The 23469-nt window shown below is 39.4% G+C and overlaps 1 long non-coding RNA gene across 1 annotated transcript in view; it reads right to left on the reverse strand.

The window, feature by feature from the left end:
• Nucleotides 1-2304: 2304 nt before the first annotated feature.
• Nucleotides 2305-23469, reverse strand: part of LOC121669339 — a 72433-nt gene continuing 51268 nt past the window's right edge. Inside the window, exon 3 of the long non-coding RNA XR_006017727.1 lies at nt 2305-3242. This is a non-coding gene — a long non-coding RNA (uncharacterized LOC121669339). The remainder of the gene's footprint in view (nt 3243-23469) is intronic.

Below are 23469 nucleotides of genomic sequence, written 5' to 3' on the forward strand. Positions count from 1 at the left end.
AGCATAAATGGCCACAGACTCTCAAGTACCCATTGCTGTGCATAAACCCCAAACTGCTGACTTTCAAACACCTCAATTGGAATTAGCAGAGAAATCCAACATCTTTAAGTATCCACTAGCTCATCAAGGACAACTGCATCAAGCATCTCACAAATAACTGGGGAATTGGAACCCCTTGCATGTAGAAGAGTTTAATTCAGCTCCACACACAAGTCAACATTCTAGGCAGGAGGGCAAAGCAGAATAATTTGAAATATTTAGTATCATAGCACTGGCACAAGCACATCGATTTTTGCTGCATTCCATCTTACCTTTACCAGTGTTTCATATAGCAAATTTTGCACCATTTTCTGCTTGTTCTGGTGCTTTCTACCTTAAGTAGCATCACTGGATCCAAGAGGATCCCTCACAGCTGTTAAACCACATGTATTACACTTCAAACACAAGCAAAGGGACAGGATCCTTTTCCATAACTTCTTCCCATGTCACGTCATTTGAACTTCACACTCTAATTGTAGATACCATTGTCTTAATTTTCTACTTGTCAGGCCCAGAGATCTCATGACCTGATCTTGAGAGAAATGAAATAGTTTGCAAGGCTAAAGTAAAACATAGTTTCCTTCCGAAGATACACTCAGAACTCACGTTAACATATGTTTAACCTAAAGGTTTTAAGTGCCATAGAAATGAAGGCACGGAACAAGCACCACACTTAGTGCTTTGATCTTAATGAATTTAGTTTTCATGTATTCAATTAACCATAAATGTTAATGAGAGCAAAATGATCATTCTGGAGCACGGTAAATAAAATGCAATTAAAAACACCAGTGTAGCAACCCACCTGGGAGTTGCATTTGTGTAAGAATGTGGTTCAGTAGCAGACTGGGGACTTATGTCTCAGAAACATTAGTGTAATATCTGCAAAGTAACCCGGCAGATTTCTTCAATTATGGCATGAGCTTCATCAAATTGCAAAAATCTCAGAGATTTCTGATTCAGCAGCTTCTTCTTAATGGCAATATAATACAACTGTCGCGGGTTCGGTTTGTAACCAGGCAGAAACACCAATTTAGTGTAGTGGTTTGGTCCAAAATACTCATTACTGTTTAGCTGCTGTGAGATAAGAATTAGGAGAAATGCAAAGCAGGCACCAAACTTGAAAGAATACAAAGAATTTTATTAACAGACCTAAAAGAAGAAGGAAAAAAAAATTATACCACCTTCAGAACTCTCCTCCTCCCCCCACCTTCCTCCCTTCTCCCACTGACAATGTGAAAAGACAACCCTTAAGATGTTCAGTCTGTTTACCACTTCCATAATAACCTTGTTCAGTCCATTTAGAAAGAGAAGTCTCTTCTTGCTCGTGCTATGAAAACATTATCACAACGAGACAGCCGCCCACTTCCAAATATTGTTCAGTCCATTTAGGAAGAGGAGTCTCTCTGCCTGCGTGTGAGTCCTTTCCCCCGACTTGCAGCTTTTCCCACAACTGCTTTCGAGGGTCCACTCTTGAAGTTTTTTGGGGTACAGTTTTAAGGTTGAGCCGTTCAGAAACAAAAACAGAGGCCCTTCTCCTCCCCTGGGAGCAAAGGGTCTTCCTCATCTTCATTGTTAGAACTATCTCTGGGAGCATCTCTAGGAACTGAGGTTTTCTCCTTTCCCATTTGGAGCAAAAGTCCTCATCTGGTTCATCTCTCCCTGTCCAAACTTCTCATGAAATTACAGCTGCGTCAGCATCTGCCTATCTCAGCGCAGGTGCTTTTGCTCACGAGTTGAACACTCCACCCCCCATATCTTCATGAAATTACAACAGGATACTCTGATATATCATAGCTTCACAACAGAATTTCAGCTTTAAGCATCTCCTCTCTCTCTTCTCTCAGGTTTTCAGCTCTTCACAGCAATAAAAGGGTTACTCTCACCTCGGCCTTGCAGCTTTGCAGCTGGAATGTTGAATTTTTCTTATCGCAGTGGAGCGGGGGGAGAGCCGAGCCGCTCCGGCTGCCCACGGCAAGGCAGTGGGGGGGGTTCCATGGCTGGAACAGGTCCATCGGCTTCAGGATGGCCGTGGCCCGGCCCGGCCTGGCCCAGGCAGGGCCTGGCCGGGCCCGCTGGCCCCCACACGGGGCCCGCAGCCACCTGTGCCAGCGCCGGAAACGAGAGAGAGCTTGGGGGGGAGTTTGCCTATTCTTAAATGTGGATAACAGAGGTGATCACAACTTTAAGTGTCTTAGAGAATTGTCCATATTCAAACTGGCCAGCTGATAGGTTCTATCAGTTCCCAGAGGAAACTGTAAGCACCCCTTAGCAAGGACGTCCCTTCCGGGACTATGCTTGCTAACCTATGACAACAACCTTGTCCACCAAACAAAACAAATTTCCTCCTGGTAGATCTGCTTGTGGAAGAAAAGCTTTCCAGTATTCTTCACCAATACATGATTTAAGTCTAAGCTTCCTCATGCACTGGTCACTGCAGAGCACTCAGAGAATTCCTATAAAAATGGAGGGAAGCTCTGTTGGTGTATAACACTGTCTCACCTCTTCAGCAATAGCAGTTTTCACATCTGTACTACACAGTAAAAGGATATTAAATAGACCTGTCATGCCTGATAACAAATGAGGTTGTAAGCTAAACATATGGCCTGGAAGATTCAGAAATTTCTGTCTCTAAAAGTAGAATTAATGTAGTTTGCAGAGAGTCACTGAAAGAAAGACTCCTTACTGGCTCATTTAGTGTCAAACTATGACCCAGCCCCAAATAAAAACCTTCACAACCTTCACAAGGTCATTTTCTTCATGGAAATGAATGAAATTAGCAGTGTTGCATCTTAGACAGGTAGTCCTTTTTAGTCCTTTTCTTCCTCTATTTCTTTTGCCTTGCACTGGCCCACAAGTATCATGATATACCTATAATATATTGTACAGATCCTGAAAAATATATTACTTGTAGAATATACAGATATGCCTAATTAAAAGGTAAATGTGAAAAAAAAAAAAGAAACTGCATAGCACTGGTAAGGAGGATTTGCCAAAATAAATGTGATCTAGGACAGTGGTAGAGAACAAACTTAAAATAAGTTTGGAATAAAGCCGCTGTTAACAGAAAGAGAAATAAAAGTAGGAGCTTCCTACCCACACAACTCAGATGCTTAGGGAGCACTCTGTGGACAAGCCCTGAGCACCCCAGTACTGCTGTTTGAGAGACTCTGGTGTAGCAGGCGTAGAACTTCTGGACAGGAGACCTAAAGAAGATGAAAAAGAAAAATTAAACATAAGCCCAGTGTGCAATTAAGAAGGGCTTAAAGAGGCCATTTAGGAGAAAACTGAAAATAAAGAGAACGGGCTTATAACCTGTTGGGTGATAAGACAGCTGTTTACCAGTAGAGCACTGAAAAGGCAAAGGGTTGCCATGAATTAAGATCAATTAGATGAAACACAAGTGAGGAAAAACCCCACAAGATCAGCATCAAGCAATTTCTCACAGTGAGGCGCAGAGAAGTCTGTCAAGAGAAATGCTGCAGACCCCCCCAAGAAACTCTCTTTAAGAAGAGTTCCACAAAGCCCCTGTGTCCAAAGGGTATAGGATAGAAAACAATCTGATGCTGTGGGGGTCTGAGATGGATGATCTCTCACATTTTGCTACGCTCCCAGACTAACAACCACGAGGATTGCAGCTGCAAGTCAGAAATCCAGTGCCTTCGGGGACTGTTTGCAACAGAAGGTCACGAACAGAGACACAACAAACACCTGACCTAACTTTTACCATGGGTTGTTGAAAGAAAACAGGGGTGTAACAATCATTTCTGTTGACTGGGAGAAATGGAATTGTCAGGGGAGAGAGAGGATTAAATTCTTGCATCCTCTCCCCAGGCCATTGGTGGTGATGAGAAACTCATCTCGGTGGGTCTTTCACCCACTGTTGGAGATGTCATTCTCCCAGAAAAGGGATAACCAAGATGAGCAATTGAGTCACACCCAAGAAACTGAAGAGAAAAATTGTTGTATGTGTGCTTCAAATAAAAATACAAGTTTTTAACTTGGTTAAATCTGGTTTTTAACTTAGAGAGCAGAAGGAATATTAGATAGTGGGGAGTATCACAAGGTGTGTATCTCTTTGGGGGCCTTCCATCTCCCCACACAAGGAGACACAGGAAGGGCTGTGGTCTTCCCAAATCTAGATAGAGAGGAGCCCAAGGGACAAGTTAAATATCTGCCCTGTTTTCTCCAAGAACAACACAATTTTCTATACATAAGTAGTATTTTAAATGCACCTCTTTGTCATCATTTGGCACTGTTGAAACCACAATGCCCCGCATCCAGAGCTTACATTCAAAGACCTTCACCATGCAACAAAATAGATATCATTTGGCTAAATTGCAAAGAATATCAATAAAAAATAAAATTGCTGAATGCAAAACATCTGATACAAAAGTATCAAAACGCGTTTTCCCTACGAATATTCATTCAATCGCAGAAACAGAGACAACAGAGCCACAAGGGAAATCATCAAGTCAGTTAGTCCGTCCTTCTGCTTCAAGGTAAAAATCAACTATTCCAAAAAACAGAACCTGTAAATCAGCCTTCAGTTTAATGTGCAGTTGCCTTTCACTATTTTTCATGCTGTGGTGACAAAAAAAAAAAAAAAAGAAGACCAGAACTGATGAAATCCACATTTCAAACCAACAAAAAATAAGATACTTTTCTCTTGAGACTGGTATGCAAAATCCTTCAAATTACTGTAATGAAGTGTGAGGGATGTGCAGAAAATGAAGAATACCCATCTAATGAAAGAAATGAATGTTGTGAAATGAGTGATTTGTTGGATGCTGTGAGCACGAGCGCCATGAATCCTTTCCAGAAGCAGTCAGAAAAGCTTACAATGGCTCATAAATCTAAAGCTGGGGGGGGGGGGGGGAGAAGAAACAGAGGCAGGAATGAAGTAAAGCAGCTGAAAGGAATGTGGACCTCAGCCACACGCATTTTAGTTTAGGTGCTCTCTCTTCTACTGTGTCTCTCTACAGCCACGCAAACCCTGGTACATAGGTGTGGGTTTGTGCACATCTCACATCCTGGCATTGGCCCACAGAAAATGGGCACTCAGAAACAGCTTCCCTCACTGATAACAGAACTGCTTTTAATATTCTGTATTTCTAGGCAGCAAAACTAGCAGATCATCTAGCAAATATGAAGATAAAGATGTTATTTTAAAGTGATAATAGATGAAGACTCTTTTTCCAATTATATACATGAGGACACAATTTAATCTGTTCTTCCAGACACGCTTTCATAAGAAAAATGTCCTTTATAACTTTGGCATTTTGTTGCCAGTACCTCTGGGCATTTATCATTTTTAGGACTAATGGCAGTCAGAAGGCCTGCACATAAACATTTAAATTTATCTGTGTGATATTTCCTGGGGAAGAACTACACAAAATACATGGAACTTTTGTGGTTTTGCCCTATTGTGAAATAGAAATGTGCAGAAATCCAGTTAACTGTTGGTTACACATAACTATGATGGCAAAAGTGATAACTGAATTTTTAGCTAAAGTATTAAATAATTATATTAAGATCTTATTAATCTCTACTTTTAACATTCAACAAATGCCTAATTCAATGAAAGTTGGTTTCAGTGTGAGACTACCTTGATGTAAAAAGAAAAACCTCCAAGGATTAGTGTATCTGATTAAATAAAATCTTGAACTGAATAAACCCAAAATGGAAAGAAGGAAAGAGATATGAATACTTACAGAGCATACTGAATGAGAGTAAATTATGCAAGCATGGAGAAAAAGATGCCACTCTGTTCACTTTCTTTGTCTCATTAGAGACCTGGGGACAATTTTGAACATGCTGAGAGAAGGCTGTTGGTCCAAGGTCCACTGAGCTGTAAAACAGTGAAGTCACTGTCGTTCACTGACTGACTCTAATGTTCATCGAGGATGCTGGACATGCAGGACTCCAGGGGGAAAACTTCTTCAGTCAGTTCGTGGTCAAAATTACCAAAACTGCCAGGGGCCTGTTTGCTGTGCACCAGGCCACTTCCATTACCTTGGTTCAGTGGATCCCATGCTGGAGTGAAAAAAGCTCTTTTACAGTAGTTGTCACTCAAGAATATCTGAGTTACCTCTTCAAAAGACAGTTTTTCATCTTTATGGGGCAATGCAATTACCTATACTAACCCTCATTGTTACACTAGAACAATTTCAGCTGTTCAAAAATGGGACCCTTGAGACTGATGTTTCATGACTTTATTGTAAAAAGACTAAGCCTAAATTAGGTTTAATTAAGACTAATTTGTACTGGCTACTCATTCCTGTCTCTATTCAGCAATTTTTCACCCCCCAAGTTTCTCTGTTACAACCTGTTTTAAATCAGGTTAACTTAAAAAAAAAGGCTGAAAACCAACTTTCTAGGCAGGATTTTTTTGTTCTCATCAAAGATACATATTATTTTACATATTCAGTAGGACAGCCCACACGAAGTTAACTCAGTTGACAGAGGGCACTCTACTTCCTACAGACCAGAATATGCTGCCGGGGGAAGGAAACAACTTACACTAAAACCATGAGAAAAAAATTTCTGCAACATAGAGTTACAACCTAAGATTCTCCCTCTCATTAAATCAGTGTCTTTCTAAACAAACTAAAAATAAATTTCCGTGCTCTGGGAAAGCAAGAAAAGAGATTAACTGATTTCAGGCACGAGCTGGAAGCTACAGAGAATGTCTCCAGGTCCTTGCCTCCACAGTGGGTGATTTCAGATGGAAAAGGCCATCTGTACAGGACAACTTCCCCACAGCCTGCAGGTCACTTCCCAGCAAGAAACTTTGCCTCCAAAGTTTCCCCTTTCCTTTTCTCAAGGCCTTTCTCAGCACTACCTCTAGCCCAGCTCATGCTGAATCAGAACTGGAAAAAAAAGAAAGAAAAGACACTTTATGTGTCAGCTACAGCAGCTACTGATACTGCTCCTAACAACAACCCTTCCTTCTCGAAAACGAGGTGAAACAAAAGCAGCAGCTGGGCAGAGCAATGTGCCTGCTCCCTGGCCTCCCCACTGCAGTAACAATATAAATGCTTGGCACTCTCCAAAGCAGCAATTCAATCCCATTTGCCCCTTTCTTCTGGAAGCTGCTCTCCTCCATTTTGAGACACTCAGCTCCCTCCTGCAGCTGGAGAAACAGCCACAGACTTTTCTCCAAAATGAAGTAGTCAGCTTGTTCTCATTTGTTCAGATGCTGGTTTTGAACCAATTCCCTTTTGTCTCCTCTTTCTTTTATAAAATTGACATTAGTATGCCTTTCCTGGGCACATTCAGTGGCCTGGCTGACAAGAGCTGCTGATGGATTCAGACCTGGGCAGGGCACGAGCTCCAGGCATGCAAGAACCTCTGCCCCTTTCCCCCAGCTTTTGCTTATCCAAGGACCAATTTGAATCCCCAAATGTGGGATTGTTCTGCTCTACTCCCTGGTTGATATCAAAAATTATAAATACTTTATTGACTGGTAGAATTATGACATCACCAATGGCCCAGCCAGACACCACAAAGGCAGAAAATGCATTTGCTCTCAGCTGTTCTCTTGTTGAAGGTTCTGTGCAAGCCCCTTCGTGCTCTGATAAAGTCACAGTCCACAACTATATCATAACTCTAAATGTGACCCCTTAATGACATTGCAGACAGAACATCTTTTGCCAGCTGGCAGTGGAATTTTTGCTGCATACATTAGATATAAAGATCAGATAGATTTTGGAGAGTATTTACAGCAAACACTGTGAGCATTCGCTCTGGAGCTAAAGGGAGCCTCAGGCACATGACATTCACAGGTTCTCAAGCTAGGAGAATTTAGTATCCTCCTCAAGCTAAGATAAATATTCAAAGAGTCACTCACCACATCTTGGTCACAATATGAGGATTGGTGAACATTAGCCCAAGTTTTTATCTTCGTCTCTTTTTATTCTTCTCCCCTGTTCTAAACAAACATGTTTTAGGATCAATAAAATCTCCATTTCACTTCATCATGATCTCATTCCTTACATTAAAAGGGTGAATAAGATATTTTACAGAAAAAAAATTCAACCAAAAAGATACATTATTTCAATGGAGATATTGACTTGTTTTGCTATAACATGTTTTTAAATAAAATACTTGTGAGAAATCACACTCTTATGCAAGCTGAGATGTTGAATCACCACACAAAAGCCTCATAGACTCTGAGCACCTTAAAATTCAGAATAGCAGGACAGTATTTTTCTATTAAAAAAGAAAAACATATAAATTCCTGCCTCCTCCTGGTTCACTTTTATTTTTAAAGTGTGTGAATGCACATATGTATATTTTGAATATATATATTTTAATGCATCTGTAGGCTGCCCTTTCCTTCTTTCACTGCTTTCTACCTTAGCACTTTTTGAGTGAGAGGTGACCTGAATCCATGACTTTATCCTACACTACATGGAACTCATGGGTACCCCAGTGTATCTGGGGAAACTCCTTTGTTAGCAACAGTGCAGGATCGCACAATCAAATCCTTCTGGAAAATCATGTGGAGCACAAGGCCATGAAGAGAAGAGAATCTTCCTCCTGTGGTGGGAGATGCTGCCAAGACACTGATTTCCACACCAGAATTCTGAAGTTGTCCAAATGTTAGCCTGGGCACACCCCAGTAGAGAAATAAGGGGCAGCAGCAGAGACCACAAATTTATGACAATTTCTATATAATCCAGGCATGCTCTGGTGACACCTGTGACCTCACTACAGGCCCTCCAAAAATGCCTTACAAGGCCAATTCTTTTTTTACTCCTATAACTGGAAAATTTCAGAGGCTCAGGTATCCAAATTATACTAATGTATTCATACCACATCCTTTCATTTGGGGAAACTCAGGCTGTTTGAACAAATATTTAATTAAGCCTCATATGGCACAGCAGGGAAAATATTTTTAATGATATCCTGTGGTCAAAATCAAAATTTCCTGTCAGTTCCCTCAGAGTGGTGCCCGAGTTTAATGCTGTTTTTTTCACACAGATAGAAGAGTTGTGTTTAGCAGCACTTGGCAAACCCTGACCTCTCTTAGTTATTCCTCACAAAGCTGGGACAGCTTTGGGATGAAAGGTGGAAAGTCTTGGAGAGGATACAGCAACACCCTGAACAAAAGGGTTGGGGATGGGAAGCACTGGATGGGCAAATATGTGAATTTATCTCCTCTGGCACCTGGATAAAAGACCAATGGCATCTACAGTTCTCTGAGGCCGTGGTCTTAGATCTACAAGAAGCAGTGAGATGACTTTAATTTTACCTAGATTCAAAGGTTTAAAAGGGTTTTTTTAAAGGGTTTAGAGGTTTTACCTATATTAAAAGGTTTTTTAATGGAACCAAGACTTCATCAACCTCAAAATACAGACAAGCTTAATACTAGAAGCTGGAGATAATTGCTTAGGTGTTACAGGGAGGTGTCTGTTTTTCACAAATTTTCTGGTACTCAGAGACTTCTGTCAACCTGTGGTTAGAGAAGTTAAGCTTTTCCTGCAGGACAAACCAAGTGTGGGAGACTTTAGTCATAAATTGAAATGAATGAGAAGATTCTCAGCATGGCCCTTCCCTTTTACAACTATTTCTCATACTTAGTGCCATTGCATCATTTGCAGATTGACATAAACCACTTTATTTTCAGCATCTCCCTTAAAAGGATTGGAATATCCAGAGGAGCAGTGTGCTGGGAATCCATAACACTTCCTCAGATCTTACAGGAAACCGAGATGTGTCCTGATGGAAAGGAAATCAAGATATTGATGTAACCAAAGAAAAAACTGGTTTGGACATGCCACACTAACAAAGTATAGTCCTAACTGTTCTTTCAGCACTTTTCCTAGAACATGGGAAGAAGCATGATGCTGATCAGATAATAATCACCAAAGAAATAATGTCAGGGCCCAATTTCCTACAAATTATAAAAACTTATTTTTAACCAACTTCAAATGGCTCCTTTCTTTTCAGCTGCCAGTGAGACCACACTAAATAAGTATCTCCAGTAAAAATAAGATAAGATAGCTTTCCTTTTAAATAGATGAAAATATTTCAGGAAGTTAGGAAACACTTATTCATACATACTAACATTTGGCATTACTTCCAAAGAGCTTAAAGCATAAGCAACATTTCTTAGTAGGTAGCTACAAGTTAAAAAGAAAAAAAAGTGCTTCTAATGAAGCAAGAATTAGTTCAAGACTAAGAAAGCATCTATTCCCTAAATTAATAAATTGCACAAAAATATAATTTGACATCCTACATAATGTCTCTGAGTATTTCTTTGACACAGATACATTCATCAAATTATACCAGCCTTTAGATTTTTATTTCATTAAGAAGTAGGAGGAAAACTTCACCTTTGAACATGACAAATGTCACTGGGGCGAAAATGGACAATGACTGATCACTCAATAACCAGAGATCCTTCTCCTGCTTCATTCCCATCATCTGTACTGCAACAGCAGAAACAAATATTGAGCTGGCCAGGAAAAGAGATGAATTGTGATGTGTGCATGTCTAGTGCACTAAAAATGTGCTTTGGAGACAGACTGAGAGAAGTACAGGGACAGCCAGGCTTAAGAGATTTGCCTTTGCAAACACTGACTGCAAGATGGCCACACTTTTATTAAACGCAGGCAAAGAATGATGAATACATGCCTGGGACACTGCAAAGACATTTTTCCTGCACTCCTGTGCATATGCCTGCTGTTTTATTGTCAGATGTCAATGTTGAGTCACAAAAACCATTCCCAGAGTGGAGATATCTGGTTAGAAGCAGAGTGCCTGGAGACACCCATTCAGAAAACCAACACGGCACAGCAGATTGCTCACATCAATTCCAGATCCATTGGTACTTATGATCTCTACAAATGCATCTAATCCCATGCCAGTTTTAGCCAATATGTCAACAAAATATAAAGGCAAATGAAAAAATAAATGTTTCATTTAATTTTTATGGGGTTTTTAGTTAGTTTTTCTTGTTTGTTTTTGGGTTTGATTTTGGTTTTCTTTCTTATAAATATCCCAAATAGGAAATATTCATAGAACACCAGTTTAGAAGGAAGAACAAAAATGAACAAAATTTCAGCAGTCACTTTAGTCTCTGCCTCTTAATTTCCTTTCTATTAAAAACCTGAAAGCACAACTGAACCAGAACAACATTTTAAATTTACATAGCCAGAATTTTCATACTTTTCTAGGCATCATTGCTATGTTCACAATTAACCAAATTAATCCCAATTTTCAGGAGCTTTTAAGAGCACCGAGGAGCAGTTGATTTATCTTGTTGCCCACTCTCCCATTTATTAACCTCATTGTTTCACTCTTCTGCAGTTTGCTAGCAGTAAACAAATCCCATATGAGACCAATAAAATACTTCTTTTATGTAATGTTAATGCTACTGTCTTTATAAATCTTCGATTCAAGGCACAGCTTTAGCTCCTTACTGGCTTTGATTTACAAGTGGGTTGACCTGGGCCTAACCCTGTCAGCTTTGCTTCTGAGACAGTCCTTAGGATTTTGTGTTTCTGATCCAGCAAATTCCTGAGAGGAAAAAAAAATTTACCTGAGGAAGGCTCTTTCTGCCAAGTGGTAAAGCCCTGTTCTTTTCAGGTTACACTAGAGATGGGGTTATGGTCAGAATTAATTGAGAGAGACACAGGGACAACAAAAAAAAAGTCACGTGAGGAAAAAAAAAAAGAGAACACAGAGCTTATGGGAGAATTATTGAATAGGAAAGAAGGAGGGGTTGAAGGGAAGCAATCAATTCCCATTTTTAAGGTAGGGAGCCTAGCAAACTAATTAGCATTAGAGCCAGATCAATTTTCTTACACAATGTATTTTATGAGATTGTTACATGACAGTGTGCTAATTAAAACTGGTCGGCCTAATTAGAGCAGCATTAATAACATGTCAGGCAGTGGCAGCAGCACCCCTCAGTCCGTGATGTGCTTTACAGATAGAGATACTGAGAGTCCTCACAAGCAGCCCCTGTTTAACACGACATGTTGGGTTGCAGCAAGCCAAGCCTGTAAATAGACTGCTTTCATTCCTGTAGTGGAGGAACAGGAAGAAAAATGGCAAATTAGGCAGCACAAAAGGAGACACAAATTGAGAGCTGAAAACAACGGTGTGTGAGAGAGGCAATTAGTGAGGAACAATTATAAAGCACAGGCCTGATTCTCATATGCCCTGAACATGGAAAAATCATTTACTGGGAGATCACCCCAGCAGTGCTTCAGCCAGGCTTTGCTATTGAATAAAAGGGTTCATGCCACACAAGGCAGCAGAGAAAAACCTGCTGGGCTCAGCAAATTCCAGACCTGGGAGTCTACAAACCCTGGTCTGCAGGCTTCCCTCAAGGACTGAGTGGATAAACAGTATTTCACCAGGTTGGTCATGAGGAGCTGTCCAGATTGAAATTTTGATGAGGTCTTTCTTTATAAGAATGTTTTCTGAACATGAATAAATCAGGAAAATATGCCTTTTTTTTTTCCCTAGGAAAACACTACGTAACCTATGCAATCCTGATTTTATAATTCCAGAAAATGAGCCAAATTTTATTAAAAGCACACTTATAATTTGACTCTGAATGAGTAATGTATGAAGAACCTTCTACCAGAGTTTGACAGAAGAGAAGTCATCAAATAACTTTATAAACAAAATGTTATTTAAGTATGCAAAAAGAAGCCAAACTATTATTAAACAAGTTGAAAATTGAGACCTATTCAGAATTAAGCAGAATATTCCCCAAAGGTATTTTGGAGTCTGTTTCCAATTTAGACTTTTAACTGCTATAATTTTTCCACAAGAAGTGAGAAATTAACATGCTCTGAAAAATCAGCATATTTATATTTTATATTAAAAATATAGCTGCTGCAGATCAAGGTATTGTAAATTTTATATTAATGAGGAAGACAGGTATTGCAAGTAGGTAGGCAGTTAGACAATAAAAAACCTTTAGAAATTTGGGGGTTTTTTAGTTCTGGGGCAAGGTTCCCAGTCTATAAAATTATGGTGCTAATTGCTGCCAGTGATTTTTTCCTGACTGTACAGTGGTACCAAACTAACCCAAGCACAAAAATTATTTGGTGTTCTTTTTCCAAAAGCTTCTGCCTTGAAACCACCTGTCCTGGCCACTGCTGCCTCCCACAGCAGCTGCTACAAAATAGGTAATTCATGCACGTTATCTCCAGAGAAGATGCTCTTCCAAAATTGCTTCAGCTATATCAGAATTTTTCACCCTGTGGGCAAATTCTCATAAGCAAAGCAACGTAGTTTCAAGATAACTACTGCAAAATAAAGTCACCACTGCGTTAGAATTGAAGTGGGAATTATTCAGGGAACTCATTTGGCCGTGATGGTCAACTTCTCTAAGTAGGGAAGTGCTTACTGAGAATTCCCACCCAGAGAAAAAGGAGGAAAGAGGAAAATGGAAAAGCCCATGAAGAACATGCAATAAATGACAATATCATGCTTATAATTTTAGTTGTCTTCCTATCATGCATGAATATGTATGCATTGCTCTTATATAAATTTTGTATGGAATTTCCTAAGTCTGAACACATTCTTGGTACAAAGGCGTAGGAGCACAGAAGTAAAACACATACAGGACTTGATTTTAAGTTTCACAAATTAAAATTATTCAGCTTCATATTAATTGCCTAGAATTCATACAAAGGAAAGTTCACACAACAAAAAGTATTTCTACAATGGGAAAGGTAAATCTGCCACTAAATTATAGTCTGAAATATGTAACGAGTCTGAAGAAACCAGGACAACTCATGGACCTTTGTTGAGCCAACCACACGGCTCAGCTTTGTGCTCTTTCACAATGCACAGCATCTGCCAGGTGTCCCTAAAGAATTTATATTTATTTTACACAAACCTATCTCAGAACTGTGGCGAGAACGTACTGACAGTCATTTGACAACATCTGAATAACTCAACCTGGAGAATTACAAATCATTTATTACTAAGGCAAAAAAAGAAAAAAAAAAAAGAAAAGAAAAGTTAAATGCCAAATGTTAGAGAGAAATGGACTCTTCTTGCCCTCATACTCATATCTGAGCCCTTCTCTAGAACTTCTGATCAGTGACACAGCTGAATGCACATTCTGTAGCTGAAGCTCATCCTCGAGCTCCGTGTCCCTGAGATCCTGCAGCACTGCCTCCGTTCTCCTGGCTCACTCTGAACATGAATCTTTAGCTTTTGAGGGATTTGGAAAGTGTACCTGAAAACCCATCTGTGAGGAGCTTCAGAACCTCTGCTGTGCCCCAGATCCATCCTGTTATTTAAGCATATTTTTTCCCTCAAAAAAGCAGCTCTGCTGGCAGTCTGGGTTTACAGCTCTGCTGTTTGGAAGCACATCATATTTGGCACAAACTGATTCAAGGACTGCAAAGGTTCCAAAAAACTTGTCATTGCTATACACAGTACAAAAAATGCATGGATAGAGCAGGAATGAAATAGAATCATCTTTTAGTGATCTGCCTCAATTTTTTTGCCAGTCTTATCCTTTGCACTTAGAGAAAACTTACCTTAGTAGGTTAGGTTTCTATGTACTGTGCATACCTTCTTTTCCAGTCCACAGTTTTTTCTGCACATAATTCTTTCGTCCTTGGATGGCCCTACACCTAAATTACCCCTCCAGCAATCAAATAATTCCCTTTTATTGCTCTTTAATGTGTCCATTATCACCATTTATTCTGCTCCCTTTTCACTTCTGCCACTCCCTAAGTTAACAAAACTTGCATCTAGCAGTGTCTTTTTACTTCTAGAGATTTTTCAGTCCCTTGCTAGAGATTAGAAAATTCAGCTTTTTCACAGGTTTCATCCAGACCTTTTTTCCTGATATTCTCCTCCGACAGAAAACAGTTTAATGAGACTGACTTGGACAAACTGTAACTCACCCTCCTGGTTAAACTTAAGAGTTTATGACTAACTCCACATACTCTAAGCAAGGATTGATCAAAATACATCACAATGCTAATCAAAACTCATAAACTGTACAGTATATGTAAAACCAATCTGGTCTTCAGACACCTCTTCCTGTCCTGAACATCAGGTCACCCTTATTTGTGTGCCTGAGTATGGATTTGATAGCTAAATTTATGGATAAATATCAAAACTGTGGTTCAACTGTAATTGAAAATTATAGTGCTACCATTCATTCCAATTTGTTGCCTGTGAGAGCACCAGATGTTCTGGGAACAGCACAAAAAGTGTCCTTCAGCTCTTAGGCTGATCCAAAGAGAAAGGTCTATTTAACCTTTGCTGCCAGCCATTGCTCTCACATGAACTTTAATTACCTTAACAAGGACGAGAAATCCCTTAAGTGTTAACAAATATCATAATACAGCTGAGAAATCTGAACCTTTGAGTTCTGCAGCAGGGATGCTGTTGTAGTTATAGGCAGCATTGTGAAGCCTTAAATCTGTTCAGATTTTTTTGAATGCTTTCAAAAGGCAGCTGCCTTCCCCTTCAGCAATACCCTGAAGTGTATTAAAATACCACAGGAAGGGCATTAATAAAACAGAGGTGCATCAAATGCATAAAAATAAGAAAGTGCTGAGGGGTCTGAAATTTTAGAAATTGTAATCATGTGTACCAGCTTTTATTTAGTTTTGTTTAAATACACCACTAATGGATGTTAAATATAATGGTCCACATCCACAGCTGGGGAAAAAAAAAAATCAATAAAGCTTAAATGGATTTGTATCTGTTTTGGTTCTGACCTTCTATCTTGATATTTACATTTCTAGTAGTTTGTCTTCAGTCTGCTACTTGAAGACTGTAAGTTTTGCAAACCATGAGAAAACCATGATCTTTTGGAGACTATTTCTGGTGCAAGTCTCACTGCTGAAAACATAATCACCCTTTCACAGAATCTCATTTTGACTGGACCTGCTCACATGTTCTTACTGCTCAAAAGGAAAATTAAAGTTCACACATTCCATGATAGGCTGTGGGCAACTTGAGTATAAACCACAATAGAAACCCTACCTCAGGGTATTTATGCCTCTGAAAAGCAGTCTCCTCAACTCCAAATTTTTGTGAGGATAGACTGGTTTTGGCGGAACAGATTTTCTTTAATCTAGTTTAACACTCTTGGTATAAATGTTTTGTGAAAGAAGAGGGTGCTTGCAATAGTTTGTCTTAAATATGTAGGATTTCAAGAAGGAGTAAAGCATTTCAGTACTGGTAGAATAAATGTTCTAATGGACTTCATTCTCACTCTACTGCCCTATCCAAAAGTGCATTAGAAAGCATCAATGGGATTTAATCCAACTACAACATATTTACAATAGCAATTTATCCTGTAAGTGGAAAAGATTTGTGCCTGACCATAGGAAAAAGTCTTCCAGCTGTGGAAAATAATCAATTTTTATAACCAAATTAACTCTGTAGTTGGAAACACACCATATCCTATCTGTTACAGCATTGCTGAAACCAAAGCTGGTGCTGCATGCCTTGGCCAACAAATAAATTTCTTTCAGAACATAAAAAGGAGAACAAAGAAGACCCCAGTATTCATAGAGGAAAGCATTATTTGCTGAGCTGGTGCACCAGAACCTTGAATATCACTCCTAATTACAGGAGCAGCAAAGCTGCAGACAACTTTCAGGTCAAATTTTGAAGGGAAGATTGTGTGAAGGGACACAAAAGTGAACCAAGGAGAGGTTCCTTGTTCAAGGTGACAACAGCACCACTGGGAACAGAGCCCTGGCTTCCCTCACACCGTTTCATGCACCACACAATTAGTATGCTGTGCACAGTTTCACTCCAGGTTTAAAAAGAGACATCTAAAATAGCTCAAAAATGCACAAATCATGAATCAAAATAACTCTCAAATGTGTGACTATACTTCTTGCTTGCCTGGAACCGTCCCAACCACAGATGGAATAACTTCACAAACACTATTTCGACTGTGAACATTCTATGAATTTGTTGGGTCATAGGAGCACTTAAGTGTTGATAAGTCCACAAATCAAACCGGGAGGCAGGATCTGAATAATGAGTCTTCATTCTAGATGCCATCAGTGCCAGGAATCTGTTAATCCTGAGTCTACATTCATATCCCCTGGGTCATTTTCAGACTACACTGCATCTAAAAACACCTGATTTCTCTTGCCAGACAGTATAAGATGTAAAACTAACCCCTCCACAAAAACATCTCACAAGACTGAGAGGGCCCATCAACAAAAGCACTTTTAGTGATATTTTGAAATAACCGCAAAGGGTTAAGGAAAGACATTTTATGACTTATGCTCCATGATTTATCCCCCTCTGAATAAGAGAGAAACATGACATGGTTGATGTCTCAGTGTTCATTTTAAAGTCCAAGATGGCTTGGGTGGATGATCTCTGATGATCCCCCTCAAGGAGGAAAGCAAAGTGTGTCCTGAGGAATGGAACAGGCCTGGCTCTGCATGCTTAGACCTACAGGCAACTGCACAATTGGGTCTGAAATAATGAAGAGGAAATTAAGAAGCAATCAGCCAGAAAATTCGTGCCTTTTTTGCCATCTGTCTGAGCTGAGAGGCCACCCACCTCCCTTGCATGAACCTGCAGAGGACACAACGCCGTGAGGAGTTCACGGTGTCTGCAGCAAACAGAGGGACTCAGGGTGCTCGCAGGTGCACTGTGGCCCAGCATCTTCTCCCTCAGAACTTTCACCTGTGTTTTGGGTCTGCCTGAGGCCAATCAGCACCTTGACTCCTTTGTATGGAGGTCAGAGTGGGAGGGCAGAGTATGAGGACAGAGAACTCCAAAACAAAGCCCAAATTTCTGTTCCTTTCCTCACAACAGTGGGACAAATGCTGTCCAAGATCCCAGGGGTGAGGATGCTCTGAGGACACTGAGTCACACTGCTGCAGAAAAGGACTTGAGAGTGGTTTTGGCCAGGCCACAAGGTACAAAGGCAGCCCTACACCTGGGGGCAGCTGCGAGGCACAAGGAGGTGTTGAGCCAAGCATATCCTAAATTCTCCCTCAGACAGAGAGAGGGGTTACATATTGGCAGAGTTCCATTTCTAACACGAATTTGGGGTTCTCCACCGTGGGCAAGCACACTCAAAGGTCTCCCAAAACAGTCTGCATCCCTCCTGGAACACCTGCTATTCATCAAGGCACATTTTGTATCAAGAAATCAGGTCCCTGGAGAACCCACTTCTCCAAAAATATTTATTTGGCAGCATGGAACACAATCACCCCATTTTTCCAGTCCAGGTGGTGGCAATCCTGAGCTTTCCTTTACTGCTCAGTAAAAGTATTCTTAAAAAATACCTAGATTTTTTTTTTCTTTAAATAATTTTCTCTAGTGTTGAAACCTGATAGTATTTCATTTTGAGCATGATACTTCCCCCATAATGGTTAGAATGGCTCTTTTCCTTCCTTTCCATTCTATTTCTATTTCGTTTATACTGCTCAAGATAGGAGCAAGAATACTTTAAATATTTATGTAGCCTTTTGTTCTTGAGTTTGGGGTGGGGTTTTTACTGGATATTCACAGAAATAACAGGTAGAAAGATTAAAAAAGTGGAAGAATAGTAAGAAACAAAAAGAAAAGAATACATGAATACACTCCAGTCACCTCCTCCAGATACCATTTCTGCAGCAGAGTAGGAAAATAAAAAGTAAAATGAACACATGGAAGAATCTGTGAAGAGGTTTTGTCAAAAATCTACTACTTCTAAATTGAAAAAGCTTGCAATCAGTATTAAGTGAGAAAAAAAAATGGAACCAGGTATAGGAATATTGATGTACCTGGCAACTTGTTTTGGAAAGCCCAACTTAGTGATCCAACAATACATCAACTACACCCCAAATAACAAGCAAGAGAGCATTCAGAGGATGAGTCTGTGAGGAATCTCAGTATGACAGTAAGAATTTTATGAATATTATGTGCCCCATCGGTGTGATATTTATATATGTTTGCTTTACGATTCCAAGATGTTAATTCAGGCAGGAAAACTGGCAATAGCTTCGTGCAGCGCCATTTACCAATCTTTAAAGGATAACACAGGTGGATTTTTTGCAAGGAAATTACACCTCAGGCTATTCTGAACTGCAGCATCTGCTTGTAAATACAGATAATGGAGTGCAAGAGAGAAAACGTGTAACATTTGGTGGATAAAAGCACAATTTCTAAGGAGTGAGAGAAAATTGTAGTAAGGAGTTCCATGAGCTCACTGAATTTCCCACAGCTATCAGGAACTGAGGACTCCAGGAAGAAAAAAGCTAATAAGCAAGTGATTAGCCTAAAAGATGCAAATGTGCCTTTTCTAAAGTTCAGAACATTTTATTTTAACACCTCCTCTTTGTTTCCTTTGTTGAATCTCAATTGCATTGTGTCCCCAGTCAATGGCTGCAGTTGCCAAATGAAAGAACAATGGTTATTGAACACATAAAGATCAATTAAAGCCTTCTACTCCCGGTTTCCAAATCCTGGTCACCAGAGGGACCTGTGCTAAGGCCACAGTGACCACAGGATTATGTCCTGCAGTAAATGGTCAGGTCCCCACCTCTACCTACTTCTGACTTCTGCATCACAAATCTTTAACTGCCTTTGTATTTGGAATGCAAAAGTTGAAACATTTAAGCAAAAGATCTTTTCCAAGCTTCTTACAACACTAATATTAATGTCAAGCAAGCAACGAGAAACAAATAAAATATACATGCACGTGTGTGTGTGTGTGTGTGTGCATAAAAGAAGGAAAAAATTACAAAAAGCAATGAAAACATAAATAGAATCAGGACAGACTCATACATGGGATTAGTAATCTAAATCCAGCTCATGCTCCCAGAAATATACCCTGCTTAAATATGAGGCTGGTAGACAAAAGAATTAAAAAATAAGAAAACAAGGCCTGTATGAAGTATCTGCCCATTTATTCTGTCACACTTTTTATTCTGCACTGCTGCAACTTCTGTTATCACAACACAAAACCTGCACAAATACACAAGATACCGCCTGGAGAAATAAAGGCTTTCTGAACAAACAAATATATTTTTGCAGTTCCTGACACAAAGGAGTTTATAAAAGCTGTGAAAACTTGAATATTTTTTGCTACCCTGAAGGTGAGAAGTCTTTTACTTTTCTTCTCCAACAGGACCTCACAGAACCTGACATTAATTTTTTGTGATTATAGACCTGGCAGGGGAGGGAGAAACTCTCCACAGAAAAGGTCTCTGATCCAAGTTAGTCACCATAGAGCACATAAATCTGAATGCTTTCCAAAGTGGGATACCCCTTTTGCTTATAAATAAATCATCCCGTGAGATTATACCCACACATCTTAAATGCTTACCCCCTACTAAACTTATAAATACCATAAAATTAAGGGCTGCATGTAATTTATACAGTATTTGAAGTTATAATCTGTGATCAAATTGTCCAAAACCAGTTTTAAATAATTGTGCTAAGTCTTTGGTAAGGTTGGGACTTCCACATGTTCTTGTGTGATGGAATAGACATTTTATAAGATTACCTTTCTGTATAGGTTATATATGTGTGAATGTGACACCAAAATAGATTTCTGTGCACTTTGCTCTTGATTTAATAGAGCACCTCTTTGCCTGATGAACTCCATCAATTTACACTGGTGTCAGTTGAAAATAATCTTTATCAACTTTTATAGTGTTGGAGGTGTAACCTGCAATGATACCACAGTCAAAATATGACTGCAAACATCCCACACAGTTAAAAGGACAGCTCAGTTTTTAACACCTTTCTTCTCACAGCAAACAGAAGGACTTCGGCTCTGAAATCCTTCATTCTTTCCTCATTATCCTGTACTATGAAATTGTTCTCTCCTGTTGCATCAGAAGAATGACTGGCTGCAAATACCTCATGATCTGTCATTACCAGCAGTGCTTGTCAGCAGAAAAGAACTTGAAAACTTCAGAATAACTTGGAATCGTTTTCACCATCAACACTTTTGGAAGAATCTTTAAAATAATGAAAAGTCTCAGTCTCTTCCATCTCGTTTAACAAAGAAAATGCAGAGCCAACATTTGCTGGGTCAGGTTTTCTATTCACATCACAAAAGTTGCAAATGACACATTATCTACTTTCTCATCTTATTTGCAAAGCGGGGGAAAAATCTATATTATTGAACTGGATGCTTGGTGCTCTCTCACTAATGCAGTATTAAGCACCCTTTTCTGTTGCTGGAGCAGAGCTTTAAATTAAACACCAAATCCCTTTTGGCAGGTGAGGCATGGCCACTGCAGCCACCCCTCAAGAAGGGGTGACAGTTTGGCACTCTGGGTCTATCACCAGGCATTACTGGCTAATGCATCACTGCTGATAGGGCACAGCTCTTGTTCACCAGCCAATTTAAGCTTTCTCCCTCCCCCTTCCCATCAAGGCTTTTATTGATATTGGTTTCTCTAATAAAAATTCTTTTCTAAATCAAATCAACAGCTGTTTTGGTAGGCCAGAAACAGAAAATCAAAGCTTTGAAGGCTTTTGATTTTAAAAAATCGTTCACGGAGTCTGGGGAAGATATTGTCTCTGACCTGTGAGGAAACAAAAAGCAGCCCTGGATTGTTGATTTATACGGGTGCAAGGAAATTCAAAGTATGGAAATTATTTGCAATCTATCCCTTTCAAATGCAGAAAATTGAAGGGCATTAGAGACAGCTGAGGGGTTTAGGGACTATCCTGTGATTTGAATCCATCAGTATCAGCACTCTTACAAAATCCAGCAAGTGGATATACATCATTTCAACTTCAATTGTTCATGAGCATATACAACCTCTCCTAACCTGTTCGTAAATGAGGATTTTTTTTCCTACAGGCTAAGAGTTCATCCATAGAAAACTGCCCCAGCTCAGTTTGTGATCAAGTTTGTGTAAATCTTAAACCTCTACCAAGTTACATTTACTGTAGCAAAGCAAAAATATCTTATCCTCAGGTTTCACTGGATTTGGTCCAGGTCAGCCCTGAACTGGGATGCTCCAAAGGATTCAGGGCCATAGTGGGCTCCACACCTTACACAGCTCTGCTGGCAGAAAAAAGTCCTCACAGGTCTCTCAGCAATAGCAACAGCAATTTCATGGGCACACAGGAGAAATAATTTGACCCTTCCAGTTTGAAAACGAAAGATGTGTTTTAAAAGACATGAAAACTTTACAAGATCACTCGTAGCAAGGGATCTGAGCAAGAGAAGATCTGGCTGAAACAAGACAGAAGCTTTCATGAAGTGTAGACATAGAATGAGGGACAAAATAAACCATGGCCTGAGCTCCAAAACACAAGAAGAGCTTTAAATAAAATGTTGAATAGAGGTGAAAGCGGAGGAAGAAATATTCCAAAAATTCTGATTTCTTACATGATTACGCTAAAAAAACCTGTAATTCAGCCTTTTAGAAACTTTGAATTTTGGGCTGAAAAAATTATTAAACAAAAGTATTTCTAAAACAAATGAATAGAACAAACATCAATATTTTCCTTTGCCATCTTGACCTGAGAATTCTGGTTAATGTTAGAAAAGAGAGTGATGCTACTGCTTCAGCATTTCCCAATTGGTTCATTCTCCCATGGACTAGGGACTAGTAAAGACAAAAGTCCATATGCAAATATTAGAAGTTTTCAAACTACTGGGTATTTGAGCTAACTATTCAATATACAGATTTATCAGCCTATGTTAAACATTTTTTTGGGGGAAATATGTTAGAAAAAATTAGAAGAAAATATCAGACAATTTATTAAAATGCCTTTTTGAAGATATGAAATTGCAGCACAAAACATGGTTGTTCTTCAGACAGCCACTTACAAACACACTAATTGTCTGGACTAATCAAAATTGCTACTTGTGTTTGTGAAAAAGGAATGCTCAATTTTTGTTGGAAAAAATAAATTGCATAATTTGAGTAATCCTATTTGTTGCCTATTTGTTTTCCTGTCTTTAAGGAAAAAAAAAAGAGAGAGAAAACAAAAGAAAGCTTTCCCATTTATGTAAAAAAGGGTTAACTAAGAACAGAACAACTTCATTGCATTTTGGATTTCTCAACAGTGTGTTGTGTCAGTGCTCTGCACACATAATACAGCCATACACACACTTTGCAACTACAAACACTGAAAGCACTTCCATTGTGACTTCTCCACCTAATGCAGCAAACCACTGCAAATGGTTCCATTTATAGCTGATTTTAACATAAAAAATGGTTTCCTTATTGCATTACCAGAATCCTTTATGGAAAATTGGGTTATTCTGGTTTTAGAAGAGCTATGCAAGTTGCATCCTTAGCAACAAGAACCAGGCCTTGCTGTTTGAAAGCAGCTAAATCAAGCAAGTAGCAGTCACAGTGTGTGTGGGACAGACAACACTAATGTAGAGGAGTAAACATACAATAGGCTAATTTGAGCTACAATTTGTTACTTTTCAGTAGTATACCATTGCTAATGTAAAAGGAGAAATGTTAGAGAAAAGTGCTCCTG

This window comes from Corvus kubaryi, unplaced genomic scaffold, assembly GCF_017639235.1.
Source record: "Corvus kubaryi isolate FWS band 111438036 unplaced genomic scaffold, C.kubaryi_AGA036_p1.0 37391, whole genome shotgun sequence".
Taxonomy (NCBI): Eukaryota; Metazoa; Chordata; class Aves; order Passeriformes; family Corvidae; genus Corvus; species Corvus kubaryi.